The 18541-nt window shown below is 37.5% G+C and overlaps 1 protein-coding gene across 5 annotated transcripts in view; it reads right to left on the bottom strand.

Annotated features, from left to right (window-relative positions):
• FHIT (fragile histidine triad diadenosine triphosphatase) overlaps nt 1-18541 on the bottom strand; it is a 550770-nt gene that overhangs the window by 477315 nt on the left and 54914 nt on the right. For all 5 annotated transcript variants that reach the window (XR_003993747.1, XM_030501539.1, XM_030501538.1 and 2 more), the window contains exon 2: nt 1877-1923. The gene's annotated coding sequence lies outside the window, so the exon portion shown is untranslated. The remainder of the gene's footprint in view (nt 1-1876; nt 1924-18541) is intronic.

Genomic DNA, 18541 nt, shown 5'->3' with positions numbered 1-18541 from the left:
ACATCTAGTCAACTAGTGAGCTTATGCACAGCTACTGAAGACCCACAATTTGAGATACAGGCCAGCATCTCTGAAAAAGGTTTAGTATGGATTGTGAGTATGCAAACACGGAAATACACACTGATAGCAAGTTACAGTGATGAGGGGCCTCTGGTGAATGTTACACATACTCAGTTACAATGCAGGTATCAACCACTAAGAGCTTTGTTTCAAACAAAATTCATCGTGACTTAAAAACCTCTTACAATTATTTTTCTCCTATGGTGCTGTAATTTCCCGTTGAAATGAAAATCGTGTGATACCAAATGGTATCTGATTAGTTAAGAGATACATTATACATTCTGTTTGTCTCACAGACACTAGCTTTAGTTTTATATTAGCTATCCTCCAAACTCAACAACAATCTAGTGACAGTGGACATAAGCACCACAACTATTATTTTTTGTGAGGGAGGTTAACATTTAAGCTTCACAAACCAGCTACTTCCTGATTACTCTTCCCCAGTCCTTACCACTAAACTCATTTATCCTGTCTTTTGTCTTCCATTGTTAATCTCATACTCCCACACAAGGAATTAATCAGAGAGCAACAAAATAATACCTGTATTACCTTATATCATCTAGCATCATTAATGACATTTCTTTATTAACAAGAAAAACCTGTTTATCAAAGCTCCAGCTCTTACAGGCAGGAGACAGGACAGTTGTGGGTCCAGCTTCAAAAACAGAACCACACTGAAAGGGCTCAGAAAAACATTTCCTTTGATCCTTATCTGATGATCTTCCTGCTCATGTGGACAATGTTAGACTTGGGCCACCATCTAGCCTTGCCATCTGCTTGCTCTGTAATACTCTACCTGCCGTAAATCATTCATTCAGTTGTTGAAGCTGGAGATACCCGAGTGGCAAAACCTTCAGAGTGAGAAGACCAACTAATACATGAGACCAGCACAAAGACCAAGGCCTAGAGTAGACAAGCCAGAACTTTGCGAGACAGAAAACTAAATGAACATTACAGAACAGAATACAAACTGGGTTAAAGGAAGCAATGGGGCATTCAGAGGACAGTAAAGCCCAGAATTCTCTAAGGAAAACACAGCAGGTGAGCTTTGCTGACCATGTTGGCTTTATTTTCTTCTAAATAATCAGTATCTTTTGCTAGGTGAAGCTTTTCTCCAAATCGGTTTTAAACAAAAAAGGCAAGTCAGAAAAGACTAGAAATTATTATTTCTTAAAACCACCTCTGCAAACTAAAGTTAAAACACAGAAATAATTGAATATAATATGCAACAAAGGTCTTCTACTTTTATCTGATATTTCACTTGGTACTCAAGGAGAAAATTGTATGTTACTTTGAAGATGCTCCTAAATTAAATTGCCTTGTCCAAATTAGAAACTTTGACATTTAAAATGAATTTTAATAGGGTAATAAACTCAGGAAATTTCGTAACTCCATCCAAGATAGAGGCATCTCTGACCTACTGTCAGCTTACGCTGAATGAAAGTCATCATTAAACTCTCATGAGGCAGCGCAGTGATAGATACTTTAGTGTGACTGATTTGAGTAATAAAGACAAATATGAAGGAAAAAAAACAGTTCAACCTATTTTTAGCACTATCTTTACAAGGACTTCAAAAGCACTTCACAACATGGCAGGATTTCCACTGTACCCACAACTGTGCAGCAGGATGCAATATCTGGTATTGTTCTTAAAACACTCAATAGCCGGAGTTTTAAAAATATTTCTATTCTTTAAAAAAGGTACTTTTCATCTCCTTTCTTCCAGAGGAAAACCTGAAAGTTGACACCAAGCAGGCCAAGTGGTCAGAAACAAGGAAGTAAATATGAACACTAAAAATGATACATATCCACCTACCAGCTTTTAGCAGCTTGACTCCAGAGATGTTTTTTCATACAATTAATCTGTAAAACATGAAACACCATATTCAGCACTTTGTGGCAAGCCATACAATATAAATATAAAGCTTTAACATTGTTTTTAAAAACCAGCTATAATCTGATACTTTTTCTAATTATGTTCCTCTTATTGAGCCATAAAACTACAATGCACTCAAACCAAGCATTTGCACTGTGGTTTTCCAGGTCTGCTGCTAAGAGACCTTGAGCCAAGAAGTTTTCAGGATCATCTTCACATCAAGATCTGAACCATCATGAGGAATCACTGCTCTTCCCACGTGCTTCAATAATACTAGCCCAGCACCTCTTGGCACTGAGATCTCTTCTTCAGAATCCAGCCTGGCAAGGATGCTACAAAGCTTCCCTGGATATCCCTCCCACAAGTACAACCTCTGAGTGCAAAGCAGCCTTAGATATGCAGATCCCCTGTTACTGATGAGAGACTGACATAGGAGATAGTATAAACCACAGCTTATACTATTTTACACATTGTATGTATTCTTAGAACATTCCCTGCATTTTTCATCTTTATTTTACTATTATTTTACTCAGGATTAAAGATGGGATTTAAAAAAATTATTTTGACAGATTATTGCACAATAAAGAATGTGGAACATATAAAGCAATAGCACGGAACTGAAATAAGCCAAGAAACTGAAAGAGCAACACAATTTTAATAGAAAATATTCCATTACTAATGCTCAACAAAAATTTGAAGACTTTTTTAGCTCATCTTTTCTCAGTTACTTGACTGTCTGTCTTTATTGCAGTAACTATCAGTTACACCAACAGCCACAATTAAAGTCTGTGGGTTTGGAGGGTTAGAGGGGGTTTTGCCCTGGTCACAATCATAACTAGTTATTCCCTACAGTTATAAGTATGTCATTGACTGTTTCTAGTTTTACTTAATATTCCCACAAAAGCAAAGTCTGCCATATGTATCTTTCCCGCTGTGAATAACTACTACAAAATGAACCAAAGAACATTTTCTATCCCTCTGCTAAACAGAAACGGAACATCTCCCCACTATTGAACTGTGATTCCTCAACTCAGTAGAGTTACATGAGACATGTTAAAAATTGGCCCAAAGCAATCTGTAATTCTGATTCCTGTGTGCCACCTGGCTAGAGGGAACATTTACAATCTCTTGCTAGAAAATCAGACAAATGAATAAAAGAACCAGACTTGTTACAGCAGTTGAGTACAGGAAAAAAAGGCAAGAGAAAATCCTAATATTTCTTCTTACAAGAAATTTAGAAGTTCCCTCTTAAAACATTACTGGAGTACTTAAGTCCAGTAAGGAGAGAAGTCTCCATGCACGCTATACACCAGTTCACCTTGTTTTTACTAGGATTATAATTAAAGGTCTTGCAATGAATTGTTCCGTAACCAGCCCCCATCCTTGTTGCCTAGCATGGGAAGGACTCCACCTACATCCCCATTCCAGCATAAACATTGAGGTGCTTCAACTCCACTGATCTGTACCACTAAGAGAGGAAGATGCCCGAAATTACTAAGTCTCTCAAGTGCTCACTGAGAAAATGAGACAGCTTGGTAGAGATTTACTTGCTTTAGAAAACTGAGTTAGTTTTCTGCTTTACCAAAACCAGATTTAAGTAAGCAGTCACAATACTCAGTTTTAATGGAACGCTACAGCTTTATAGTAAAAACTGGAGTTTATTGCACTGTATGATGGAAAATATGTATTGCAAACAACATTGTTTAAAACTATTATAACTGAAATAGCAGTTGGAGGGGATAGGAAGCCCCCCAGCTGCACTGCTATTCATACCCTGCTGGCATATTCATGGAAAGGCATTTGCAAATGGCTTCATAGAGGACACTTCGGCACCTTTCCAACAATAATAGCTTCCAAAAAAATATTAAGGGAGTGAAAATTGTTTGATGACTGAGATGTTCTCTACATGACAAGAGCAGACCTTCATTAGTAACACAAGTTTCCTCTGCAAAAGGGCTCAAAGCACCATACACCAATTATATCAATCTGCCTCTGTACCTTGTCCAGAATATCACTTTACTATTACTACTGCCATACTGAGAGGGGAGGCCAGTACTCAGTGCACAATACACACTGTAGTTGATTAAACTTCTTTTAAAGAACAGGATTTTATTTATGAAAATCATCCAGTGCCGGTTACTGAGTAACTGGCCAAAAGTAAAACTGATTCACTCCTGTATGCCAGAACCCATATTATGAAAGCAAACATGGAAACTATTTGTGCCTGACTTGCTGCGGAAGATATATAACATACAATGAAATTTCATTACAGTCAGAAAAAGTCTGGGATAACAAATTTAATAAATACCCAGGTATCAATATAGCAGTTATCACAACTACGTTACACTGGTTCTTAAAAAATAAGATTCAAAACATGACTTAAAAGAGTATTAAGAAAATGAATTGTCTCCAAAACATTTCTCCATGTTGGCTCTGTGAGCATGAAAGGGAAGCATGAAAGGGAAGGAGCTCTATACAAGCAGGCTTTCAACTGATGTTCAAGCAGTGCACACTTTCCAACAAATCTCATCTCAATAGATATTGAAGATAAAAGTCAGACTCCAACAACTAAATTCCAGACTAAGAATCAAGACTGTATCAAGAAGGGCACTGAGAACCCTTACTGAGACTTGAGAACGATGCGTTCCCAGTGGACCACAACATCATTTATGCTTCCAGTGTCTAATAGCAGGATCTTTCCTTCTTTCCCCAAAATAGAGGCCAGGATAGGCTAAAACAGATTTGAAACAGTCAAACCTACAACCAACCAGGTCATAAATAAGTCACAGAAGCTTATAAAACCAGCACTAGGAAAATGAATGTCTGCAATGCCCTGGGCAGCTGCAGACTCTATAGATTGCCAGTTCTTACCCTCAATATACACACAACAATGCAGCCACCAGGCTTGTCAAGACAAGAACCATGTGGGCAAAGGCCACACTGCTAACACCTGCACTAGCATGAGCATCAATCACAGATCAGAATGCTTCTTTCTCTCAATTAATACTCCTTCCAACTCACATAATTAAACCTACTTTATTAATTTCACTAGAGATCAACAGATTCTGACAAAGCAGCAGTAGTCTGGACTCTCGAATTAATAAAAACTGTCATCTCCATATTGATAACTGAATGTTCCAAGTTACCATCCAAAAAAGATGTTACAGAGTCAGATGAAAACATAAGTATAAAAATACAAACTTGTGTGTGTGAACAACAGATAAGCCATACCAGTAATGGTGAGGAATTCAGACCGCATTACACAAATAATTTAAAAGACATTATTGAAAGATAAATGTAAAGTATCTAGATATTTCGGAATTACTAAAAAGAGCCATATCATGGTCTAAGTAAAAGTATCACAGAAGATTAGCTCCCAAAATCAGAATAACCTTTGTGAGTTTGAATTGAATTCAATACTTGCTACTTTCCTTCATGTTACTGTTCAAGAACACAGAGTGAAGAGGAGTTTGGAGGAAAGAGAAGGAAAAACACATTCATTTGACATATATCAACTTTTCATCTTTATTCATTTTGGTTCCACCACCAAGCCAGAAGATTCACTGCCTATTCAGCTGTAGTGGAAAGGGAACCCTGCAGAAACCCTTCTGCATGTAAGATTTTCAGAGAGGTACCATTACTAACTCTTACCTCAGAGAAATTCAAACTATTGTCAGGCTACTCAGTCTACTTGTGCAAGACTTCACATATTAACTAACAGCATTACTCACCTGACCAGTAATGAAAAGCACTTATGAAATGTAAGAGAAATTCTGGTAATATTACCACTGCATATCAGCTACTCCACAGCAACTCCACACACACCGTTGGACACAGACTGATTTTCACCATTTAACCCTGTGAAAGATCAGTAACATCCTTTGGGTGATAAAACTCTGCTAGAGAAAGGGCTGCCTAAAAGCCAGTGCAGTGACATGCACAAACTACCTCAAGCAGAGCCTGGGAAGGCAGGGGATGGGGAACCCACACACCGTTTTCCAACAAGTTATTTCCACTGTTCATTAAGGCCTCAATGGCAGCTTCCCACCCCTCTCCCCACTAACAACTACCACATACATCATCAACAAGCATTTTGGGGTTCTCTAGGATTATCCCCCCATCCTGCCCCCAAGGCTAATTTCAACATTTTCTCCTTTGACTTCTCTCCTAACTTCTTCCAAATCCCTTAGATGAGCTCAGAAGACAAACAGTTTTCCCCTTATTTTTAAGCATATACATCAGACCATCCATGTTTTGCAGATTTATGAACAAGTTTTCTGCTATTTATTCTACACAAAATGCCAGCCCTTGCCCTCCTCCTTGTTGCACATATTCAATGAAATTAAAAGAGATTTTGAAAAGTGTCCACACTTCATTATTTCACCTCTCACTCATCTTATTAAAATATTGCTTTCTAGATGTCTTACAATCACAGCTGTATGGATGGTTGGGTTTTTTACATTATCGAAGGGTAAGATTTAAGAAATAAAGAAATTCTACTTGATTGCAGCCAGATAGGCTCAGTTTGCAATTAAACACCACCTCATAAGCCAGAAATACCCAGTAAGAAGCAGAGAAATATAAGACTACATGCTACTCATTTTTGAAGGCAAAAATCAGAAAGGTATTTGGAACACAGAGATACTGGCGCATTAACATAAACACTGGTTGCAGATTCAAAGCCTCTGTCAAATCTTACATTGGCTAAATGAAAGAAATTCATAGTGAAAAGTTATTTCTCAATTTTGTATCTTTTAACTGAGTATAAACACTCCTGAGGTATCAGCAGTGATACCCTGCAGTGGAGCTGTTTTCTCATCATTTGACCAAAAAGTAGAACAATATGAAAAGAAATACATATTCAAATGCAGGATAGCTAAAAATAGCATTCAGAAGTTTCAGGACAGATGCCCTCATTTCTTGTGCACCGTGAAAGTTGATTTTTAAGCAAATGACATAAATTTTAAGAAACAAGGAGCAGCAGTAATGCTGCGTGTTCCCACTGCACTGAGCAATGGTATGACACAAGGAGCAGAACATCTTAACTACACTGGTGTAAGGTGTTTGAAAGGAAACAGGATTATCCAATTTCTCAATTAGGATTATAATATAAGAAAAAAAACACAAAGAAAAGAAATTATTAAAATGAAGAAAGAGAAACCTTTAAAAAACAGAAAATCTGTATAGTTAGCTGAGAAAACAAACTTCTAATTTTTGTATTCATAGATGTTGAACTGGGAAAGCAACAAGTAAAGACATAACCCCTGATATTTGTTTCTGCCCAGTTTACCCACCTATTTTAACAGGCATTTAATTGGAAACTAAATCATGAGGGAGACAAAACTAGCACTGGTTATATCTATATGCAAAGAAAAATATCACATACATACAGCATTACTTCACAGTATCTGTCCCTTGTTCTTATTTATCTAATTAGATGAGTGTGATTTCATCCTTGGTATTTCAATTTATCATCAAATACTATCTGAATCTCAAGAACAGAGAAATGAGCTCAAGTAAATGTTATTTTATAAACCATGCCTATGGGGGGTGGTGTGGGGGAACCCACCCAGAATTTCCAGATTTTTATAATTCTCAGCTTTTTATTCCAGCATTGCTTTTTGTGTTTCTTGAAAACAGGCTTCTTATTAGAAGTTCTGTCATTTTAGGCAATTCTCATTTTGGCTTAAATTCTCCTTTGGGGTGGCATATTATTATTTTTAGTATCATAAATCTAATCAGGGAATAAACCTGCTGTAAGATTCTCCTAAAACAGATGGAAGCAGGAGAGCTCAGTCAAGAGACCGCAAAAGGCAGATGAGATGTTTAATGGAAACTATGAAATAACATCATTGCTGCAGACACACAGTAGCATGAACAAACCTGCAGCCTACCTAATGTTAAGATCTTTAAGACATCAGAGAGATGATCAAGCTTCAATGCAGATATTTCAGTAGCTATAAATGCATTTAAGAGGAGTCACTCCTAAGTGTAAAGGGCAGCATGACAGAAAACACAAGAGATCCTTACCAGGAAAGTTAATTCTATGTAATTTAAGTTTCGCTATAACTAGTAGACCTAAGAGCTGAGCTGACATACAGGACCAAAAGAGGAGTAATTATATATCTGTTTGTATAGAGCAATGTAGGTCACTATCCATACTTCACACTTGCACCTCAGGAGTTTAAAGACATCATTCCACTAACACACAGGTAATTTCTTGGGGATGTCAGTACATCTGAGTAGACTGACTGTTGATGAAGCCACGTTCAACTTCGTATTTCAAAGAAAGAAAAGCACATACTCATGAAGCAGGGCAAAATCCAAGAATATAATGCTATTTAGTGCAGGAAGCAGCATCCCGAGAGCAGTTAATTGATAAGGGTTTCAGGTTAGGAAGTGGCTGGAGTATGCTGCTTGGAGCTGAGTGCAAATCAAAGTCATCTGTTCAATTCCTAGTGCATTAAGGGAAATAGATAGCTGTAGCCTTGCAAGTAAATAGATTTACTCCCAATAATTCTAACATCCTTCTGATAACTTCTGAACTGGATAATTGGTTCAGCTAAAGGAATAGCATTAAGCAAGCGCAGGATAGAAGGTGGCATCAAAGACAGCATTAGCATCTCAACAGGAAACGAGATATGTGAAGCAATATCAGGACAGATAAGGGATCCCAAAAACTGATGTGGTTTTCAGGACATAAGAGTTAGGATAAGGCTGCAGAACAAGAATGCAAGGCGCCTTTGCAGAAAGACAGAGTACTGAAAAGGCACATTTTGGTCCTATTTTAAGTATCTGTGCCTGTCATTGATGTCAAGAAATGCAGGAATTTTATCATCAATTAACTCCTCACTGGGAGTTGTACAGAGGAAGTACATGTATAGAAACCATTTCCTCCTACACTTGCTGTATCTTACACTTGCCCTTGATCCACAATGCATTCACTTGACATATTCTTTTCAAAAATTAGTCGGAATACCTGCGCTTAACCCATGAGAAGAGGGCTGCACAACAGCAGCACTTCTGCATGATGGGAGATAGGCACATTGATAGCACTTGTTATCCTAGAAATCTTGTTAGGACAGTAATATCTTACTCTACTCCTAAAATGCATGCATCGCTTGTTCTGGATCAACTTGTTAATGCATAGAACAGGATTCAGCTACATGAAACAAAATGCAAAACTTCTCATCTTTCACAAAAAGTCTATGAAGTATAAATTGCCTTCCTGCTTCCTCTGACTCAGAGGATGAAAAGAATTTGCTAAAAACCCAGTGATGAAGAACTCAGGATACAATCTGAATCTTTCTTCTTCCTTTCTGTGCAGTGCTAACTAAACCCTTCGATCCCACCCAAATTCCACCACAGACATATTTAGGAGTATCTTTTTGTGCTCAGATTTCTCTCTTCTTCCACGTCTTATGAGACAGGAAGTGTTACATCTTTAGTGTAGTAATGTTCCTTTAGGTATAGATTCAGTGCAACAGCTCTGTTTATCTGGGTTATTCCTCTTTTCAAAATAGCATTCCGCTTTCCTGCAGATACTTTCCACCATTCAAAGCCTTTTTTCCTGACTCCTTTTCCTTTTAGAGCAACAGTTAAGTCAAGAAAATCAACGACAAAGATCCCAGAGAAAAAGCATAGTAAGAACAATACTATATACAACCTGTAGCAGCCACAGCCCTTGCTATAGAGATGAGCCTCTGTAACCAGGCACTGTCTATTTTGTGTAGGTCAGTACTATGGAATGAAGTAGACAAACAGCCACAGTATACAGTGATTTCCACTAAGCCAACCAGCCCTTGGTTGCTACAAGGCAGCCTGGTTTTCTCAGAAGAAGAGGAAAAGCAGCATTAGTTATCCTTGACAGGTACCAGCACACTTTTACAGCACTTTGGGGATTCTAAAGATTTAAAGATGCTACAAGTATTTGGAAGTTTTCCAGTAAGCACTAAATATCAAAACCAGCATCTGTACTCAGCTACCTCAACTCATCTGTTTACCACTCATGAGAGTAAAATCATTTAATCAAGTATTATGCAAAGTTCGCTGAAACAGCCAACACAAGAGACTAAAGATTACAAAGTATTAATTTGACACTCACAAGGTTGAGAAAATTAGTTAGAAAAAGACCCAGATTTATAACTTAGGAAAAGAAGTTTGTGTTATATTTTTTTGGAAGGAATTAGACTCTAATGGCCAACCCATGCAATAGCAGTAGAGCCTGGCAACAAAAACAGAATAGCACGGGATCTAGCACCAGCATCTTAGTAATTGAAAGGACCTGACCGCACTGGGGTCATGCACTGCAAGTCACAATGGTAACACTGCAAACCATCACTGCTTTGCAGATTCCAGTGTCTCCTACCTGTAAAGGGAATTTAGCTAAACTTGCTACACTTTAGTGATTAAAAATTACTTTTCCCAGTCTACACTGTTTCCAAAGGCTTTATTAACAGAAAAATCAAAGGTAAGACAATGTTGGAGGGGGTTGGAGACAAAGGAGGGTTTGTCCTCATGATTTTCAAAGCTCTCAGTCATTTAGAAAATTAACATGCCATTCCATATATTGTCCATATTGGGATTCCAGTTTGTGCCAGAGCTTCCCGAGAGATGATAAACAAGAAGTTTGCCGGCAATTATGTATATTGTATCCACCCAGTTACAGTATCCACCCAAGGTTACACACTTCACCCTTGCAGTTTACCTTTACTTACACAAATAGTACCACTGAAACTGATAAAACAACTTAAGCTAAAACCTGACTCATACAAAAAACAGCAAGAAAAGAATCATATCACATCTATACTTCAATGTGTAGTTTTAGGACACTCAATCCCTAAGACTTCTTCCCCATTTTCCAAATACATAAGCAAGAAGATGTGACTGCTGGGAATAATGTTTCGGTTCCCTGTAGGCCCTTTTCCTCTAATAAAGGTATATCCAGCATATGTATCTACTGAAAATTCTACAGTATGTACTGAAAATGCCTTTTCTTGGCATTTAATTAGGGGTAAAGGAAAATGTGCAGGACTAGAATTTTAAGTGTTGGTTTAATAACCTTTATCCAGCTCATTTCTGAATGATTTTCTTCCTCTCTAGAGAGGCTTCTAATGTCAAACACTGGTATTAAAGTGAGTCTTGGTTACTAAAAAGGCACAGAGAAGGCACATGACAAAATTATTAATTATAGGGAAAGAGTCAGAGTATTCTTTTCACTCCATAAATGTCCTTCTGAAACAGAATATTTAATATTTCATTCAAATACTTTCAACAGTCAATAGCTGTTAAAGTCTTACTAGTGTCAATAAAAGTTGACGATTTGAATGTGCCATTTAAAAACCATTGTAAATGAGATTTTTAGAAGGCACTGGAGATTGAGAAGGCATGAAGGGTTTTGGGGTGGGGTTTTTTTTCAGTACAATAAAAGAAATTGGGCAACTATCCTATATATAAGAATTCATATATGCCATGTTAAACAACTTCAATACAGTAATTTGAAATATACTCATTCATATCACTGGCTATTATTGTTCATATATCAGATTCCTTCCTTTCACATCAAATATTAAGGATTGTACCTATGAGAAGACCAACAGGAGAGGCTGGTCAGTTTCCAGCTAAACTGAAATCCAACACCTTGTATACTAACACCAAAAGGTAAGTACATTGATGCATAAAACAGGGAGAATTTGGGGTTGGGTTTGGTTTAGTTTGTTCTTTTGGGTTGGGTTTTATATTATCATCATTGTTTTCCTGTAACCCATTTTATTTCTACTAAGTTACCAGAGCTATTGATACTCAAGAGTATTTGCTTTTGATCTTTTATTTTGTATCTTACTTGTAACCGGCTTCCATATGATAAAATAAGCAGAAACCAACTCCTCTATAAGTGTATTCTTGCAGGTGACATTAAATCATTATGTAGTACCATGTAATGACGACATTATACGAAGTAATCAAAAGCTAAAATTAATAGTGACAGCTAAAGAACATTAAATTCACAAGCAGCATCTAGGGTAAAGCCACTGCAGGCATTTTCTCTCTCTAAAAGCATTTCATGTTGAGAAGTCTGTGTTTATAATGCCAATGGAACAGGAGTATTTTAAATAAAGACCTCTGCAAAACTTCAAGTACTTTTTACATTCCAGAATAATCACTACAACCATGTGCATCTACTTTTAGCCAATTCAAACAAAACAGTCTGTAAACTGAAAGGTTCTTACGGGTTTGGAAACTCTTCCTCCCCTTCCCTCTCCACCCCTTTTCCCCAAAATTAGTAAACTATGACACATATTTCAATAGTATCTCATCTACTTACCACAATATGCAAGTGTTACCTATAAAAAGTAAACTTCTGGGGAACTTCAGTACTTCACAGGAGCAGCAGGACTTCAAAAGTAAATGAAGTAGCTTTGGTGGGGTTTTTTCCTCTGGTATTCTTAGGTTTGCACATTCAAAGCTATAAAACTCGTAGGTATGATTTAACAAAGTAAGGCTAACTAGCAGTTACTATAAACATCAAATGCAGGAATATTTTGTTTACCAATACAAGTGCAAACTGCATAACATGGCCGAGAGGATAAGCCTTTCACAGAACACCAATACATCCACCCCTCTTCATTACAGCTCAATTTCTTATGTCCAGAAGACGACACAGAATATATTAAAAAATTTGATTAACGAAGGCACCAGAGAATGCAATAACATTATGGACAGAATAAAGCACCATTTTATGATTTGCTGTTCTTCACAAGTGGAGGGAATACTTCTACACAGCAAAATGAATATTTTTAAAGTAATGAAAATACAGCAGCAGATTTTGGTTTGGTTTTGGCTTTCATAAAGCTACAACGCTCATGATTTTAGCAACTGCAGAAAACTAAAGCCCTTGTTCCTTTAAAGCTCTCACAAAAGAAATGAAAGCTTTCTACAAAGCTTTCTTCAGAACACTCTGTGCCTCACCTCCACTGCAAACTGTGCACCACACACAAATTCACCCCAAAAAGACTTGAGTCTCCTATTTTATGAAGCCAGCTCCTTCAGGACAACCTGCCCCAGACTACACAATGATTATTTGCAAGGTCATGTTTTAGATCTCATTTAGAATATTTAACAGGATTTTAAAACCCCACACTGAACCAAGTAAGAGGCATATCCATTTTTAATTAAAAATCAAACTCTCAAAAGTATCCCCATGGATATCTCTTGCTTCCCTCACCCCTGATCACAGAAGAGAAAAAAAACCCTCTACAAACACAACACAGCAGGGAGTTCTCTATTTCCCACTGCCCTTTCTACATTACCCCAAACGTAAAATGTGATTTCAGCACGCACATCTCAAGTTTACAAGGACCAATATCTAACACTTCATGGGAAAGCTTATTTTGCCAGTATTCACTTTAAAGATAGAATTTGCTTGCAGATCCCCCAAAATCTGCATTGTGAAGCATGACAAATACATAATCCTTGATTTGAAGTCATACAGACCCAAAACTTAAACCTCCCAGCAGCAATGAATAAAAGCCACAACAGTAGTTGCTACTGCTTGGGTATTATTACACAACAACATACAGGCTTATAAAGTTTTCCTTGGAAGTTATGACCATATTATACTAATTTAATAAATTTTCAGAAAGCTGTAATAATCGATTTATAATTAATGTGCTACAGTCTCTAAGTACCTACATCTGTGTGAGAGTTTGTTACCAAATAGCAGTTACTGCAGCTTAAAAGGTAACAAACTGGCTTACTGACTTGGAGCCAAGGAGCTGCAATTCAGCCTCCCATCCATCATGCTGAGCAGGCTCCAGTACAAATTGTGTCCTTGAACCAACATTCTAATCACAATTTAAGCGGGAAGCGCATGTAGAAGAAAGCATAAAATAGTGTTAATGTAGCAAATACAACTTAAGCTTCCAAAATGAAGTATTTGCATTCAAAGCAAAAAAATCTGATCGTGTTTTTGCCTAGGAAACACTTTATTTGCATTACAGAAAGTCTACACTATCTGGCATTCAAGTAATTCTTCAAGTTAGTTTGCCTGGTACAAATCCTACTTCTTACAAACATCAGAACATTTAACTCTGCCAATTAATTGCATTTATGAAAAGCACAAGTTTTGAATGCCAAGGGCCATGTTTGTCAACGAGGGAAAACAATACACACTTTGAAAGATTACAAACAGTTTTTATGAAAGCCATTCCTGCCGTTTCCATTATGGAAAAAGAAATCATTGTGAGCTCAGCATGTATTTGGCAGCTCACGGATCAGACATGCTGTAACCATACAAAATGCCATTTCTGAACATTTTTTCCTTAAAGTTTTGATTTTTCAGTGGGTACAGGTCCAATGGTGAATGCAAGTGCAAGCTATTTGTTAGAAATCATCCCTGCACACTGTTTTACCAATCTCCTACATCTTCTTTCTGTAGCTTCCAATACTCACCTTCAGCCCAAGAACTTCCTAAACAATCCTCTGTGCACTGACATTCACAATAATGTGTTTTCATCAGGAAGTTAGACACTGTCATTAGGTTTCACGAAAGGCTATACTTTACAGTTCCTAGCCACTTTTTTACACCTCACTGCATCACTGGGATATGAATGCAATAGTTTATACATCTGTCAGTTTTAGTTATATTTACTTGAATACAAGCATTAATAACAGATTACTAGAAATCTGTGGAGAGATGATGAATTAGTTATGTTCTTACTATCCAACACTGCAATGGTACCAAAAGAGGGTTTATCACATTCTCTGTTAAGAGACAACCTATCCATCAGCCATCATCTTCTACAAAGCATGAGAAACAGTTTGTGAAACACAGTTATTCAGGCCTCATTATTTCAGAGTTGATATTTTACATACCACCACTTAAAATACCTTTCGATTTCCTAAAACTGGTATAAAATACTTATTTGTCAATAGCTGCAATAACTTGAGATAGAGGCAGAAAACGTACTTAACCTACTCTAAAGCCTACTTCCTTTTGTATTTTCCTGCTAGTGTACAAAGGCTTCAAATACAGGGGTTCTTCCCCCTTTTACACTCTCTTACACTGGGAAGCAGTTGCCTATGATGGAAACTTACCAACCAAAGGAAAGTGTTGGGGAATTGTTATTGTACACACATTTGTGCACACACACCACACAAACTGTCTCACTCCCAGTGAGGCGCTTCGCCTCGTAAGGCTCTATAAAGACGAAATGGAATCACCTGAGGATACCTGCACACAAACCAGATGTCTTGTCTCCAACAAGGGGTATAAAAAAGGCATGCTCTAGCACAATGACATCTTAGCTGTTAAAAAATGGATATACATATACTAAAGAGGAGGAAATATATTTTAAAAGACTGACAGTTATGACTATGATAAATACCCTCTGAATTCTAGAGCTCAGTTAGATTCAAGCCCCAAACTTCTCCCTTCCATAACCTCAGATATTTTAAAGCAAACTTAGTTTCCTCTTTACATATACATACACACACATTACATATATTTGTATAATGTTCCTTATTAAGAGCAATTTTCTTATGTATCTATTTCAAAACAGTGTATTAACACTAAAAAGCTCACAGGGAAGAAATGTGAAATACTTGGGGGAAAAAGGTATGAATAAATGTTGTCTTAAGGTTCTTGAAATCTCAACCAATTAAGCACCAATTGTCAGCGAATGCACAAGCTGCTTTGTAAGCTCCTCACAGATATGAAAAGCCTCCTCATTTATTCATATCATTGGTGAGTTGTACTCCAGGGACAGCTGCAGTTAGGTACCCCCACGCTCAACAGCAAGTGTCATTTCTGTGTAGGCTAATTCCTAAAATGTTCAAAAGAACAAAGGAATATTTTGACCCAATGAGGGAAAAAAGGCATGACAAGTTGAACATCAAACCAAGAAACATTTCTTTAATGCCTACCCGATAGCTGTGGCTTTTTCCCCTCTGCAGTTGCACTGCTGTCTCTAATAGTAAAAGTAATGGTCATTGATTAGTCCACACATAGTAATAAGGCAAGTCAAAATGAAGCATGAATATACCTAACTGACAAAGGGCTTTACAAGCATAAAACTAAATCATTTGAAAGATCAAAACAGCGATAATTGCTTTCTACATGTAGCCTGAAAAGCATCACGAGAAAAGGCAGCCTTTAAACTTCATCTCTCATTTGGCCACCCAAATTGCTGCTGAGCTCTGCAGGACCACGTTCGCTCCCACAACACCCCTGCTGGGGTTGCAGCACAGGTTTCTCTCTGCCAAGCTCACTGTCTACCCAGTAACAGCACAGTGACCTACACGAGACAAGGGCAGTGTCTGCTTAAGGACCTGTAGCATTCTCCATGTACTGGAAATGAGCTTTGCACGAGACACGAGCCAGCCATCAGAAACCCACCCTGCTCCAGTGTTCTGCCTCTCTTGCTGAAGGAGCAATGAATGCCACAAAGGTGTCTCCAAAGATAGATATCTGTAAGGCAGTCTGCCTCTCATTCATGTCATCTGTCCATTGCTGAATCGGACAGTACTGAAGAGGAATGAGATCTTACTCAAACCTGGTTAAGATTAGTCTGAATGAGTCAAGCAGACACCCTTTGCGATTAGTTTTGGTTCTCTGTAACTGAGATCCTAATCCAAATACAGCAAGATTATTCAAAGCCTTTAATCTGAAAGTCTCTCTTCATACAAAGATAAGATTGCTTTAGAACAGACCCAAGAAAACAGATGTATCTGCTTTGGTACTGACAATATCTGATGCTCTCTGCAAGTTGGTGCACAGCAATAGCCCCCACGAGGAAGGTCTAAGTTTTGGGCTTAGGCTCAAACTCCATTGCTAACCCTTTAACTACCCAAGAGATCTTGAAGCAAGATTAATTCTGCATAAAAAGTATGTTAGAACAATTAATCTTTCAGTGACAAGGAATTTGGGAGGAAATTCAAGAATAGATCAGACACATAGATAGCATCTTTCTACTTATGAAGGAAGATGCTACCAGGACAAGTTTATTGGCTAACTAAATACAGTGCCCTAAACAATTCAATTCTTAGTCACATTTACTAAACATATCACTACCAGTGCAACAGAAACCACATAAGCTTATTTCAACCATAGCAGTGACATATGGTGTCTAACAAGCTGAATCAATCCTGCAACAATAGCTAAGAATTACTTTTATGAGCAGTTCCCTAGAGGGGTTTAAGAAATACTTTCCCAACTGCTCACATTTCCACATCAGCATTACATGCAAATCACCTCACATGCAACTTCTCATACCTACAGCTCACAGACTGAACACTACTGCACATTTTTATCAAGCAGATCGAGTGGCACCTTTCACTTGCAAATACTTTTGTATACATTCATTCACTTAACACTAGGCATTCCTGCAGTCAAGCTCAAAGTGAAAACTAGAACTTTAAGCATATTTCACAAACTAAAGACAGTTAAAGACCATGCACACTGTCTCCATTGTTTTACTTAATGCTGTTCATGTTATTCTGAATGCAAAATTGTAAATACTGGGGTTTGCTACTTAATTTAAAGGGGAGGAGAGACACAACACAGGAACAACTTGACTTTTAAAATCTAGGGATAAGATTAGTTCCCTTTGCTGTTTTCAAGCAGCTCTTTTCCCTGGGCAGTACATACCTGTTTACTCCTCAGTATCTTGGAGGAGGGAGAAAAGAAAAAAGGAAAGAATCTTTAGGGACGTGCTGCCAAGAAGCTGAGAATCTCAAAAGCTACATTAATCAAGGAAAATCTCTGCTTTCAACACTTCACAACTTTCACACTGAAAGAAGCGTCAAGAGAATGGAAAAAGCACTCTTCCTGAGAATACTGAAGCCTGTTAAGGCATATTTGTAAGAACAAAAATTCTACAAGGAATAATATTCACAGCTAAACCATTTTCCTTATGTCATATTCACTCTAAGAACAAAACAGTCCCTGGAAGAGTGACACGGTGGTCAGCTGTCAAAATGAAATCTAATTTAGCAATAACAATAGACAAGGTATGTCAGACTAAGTACTCAGTAAAAACCATGAAGACCTCCTTGAATGAAATGCTTTTAACAGAAGTTGTAACTGCAATACAGTTTTAGACCTTCATCTCTGCAAAGAAAGCAGTACTATGGAATACTTTCTTTTACAATTACCATTTGGATTTTCTTCTGAAAGCTACCATTCTTCCTCTATTTTTTCATATACCTTTGTAAATGGTATATTCCTATTGCAAAAATAAAGTAATTGCTTAGACAGTCCTGAGCACATTCACTTCTCTGAAGACAGCAGCTGCTTTGTTTCTGTTTTGCAGAAGTATAACACACACACACAAAGTCACCAGCTGGGCTCTGAAAGTAGCTTGTATCATTTGCTGATGTTTACTTCATTATTTTTATATTAATTTCCTAAAACACCTTTCTTTGGCTAAATGATACTTAATGTTACCAAAGCACTTAAGCTCCTTAATATACTCATGGAGCTGAAACAGCAGAAGATGCTTACCAAGTCACTGGATCACTCATAAAGGCCTATACTATAGAAGTTACTCTTGGAAAACAAGCAAGTTTTAAGTGGTAGACATGCCTTGCGAAGTCTGAGGCATTTCACTG

Source organism: Strigops habroptila, chromosome 11 (genome assembly GCF_004027225.2).
Source record: "Strigops habroptila isolate Jane chromosome 11, bStrHab1.2.pri, whole genome shotgun sequence".
Lineage (NCBI taxonomy): Eukaryota > Metazoa > Chordata > Aves > Psittaciformes > Psittacidae > Strigops > Strigops habroptila.
The sequence above is the reverse complement of the archived record's forward strand: the minus strand, read 5'-3'. Positions and strand labels throughout refer to the sequence as shown.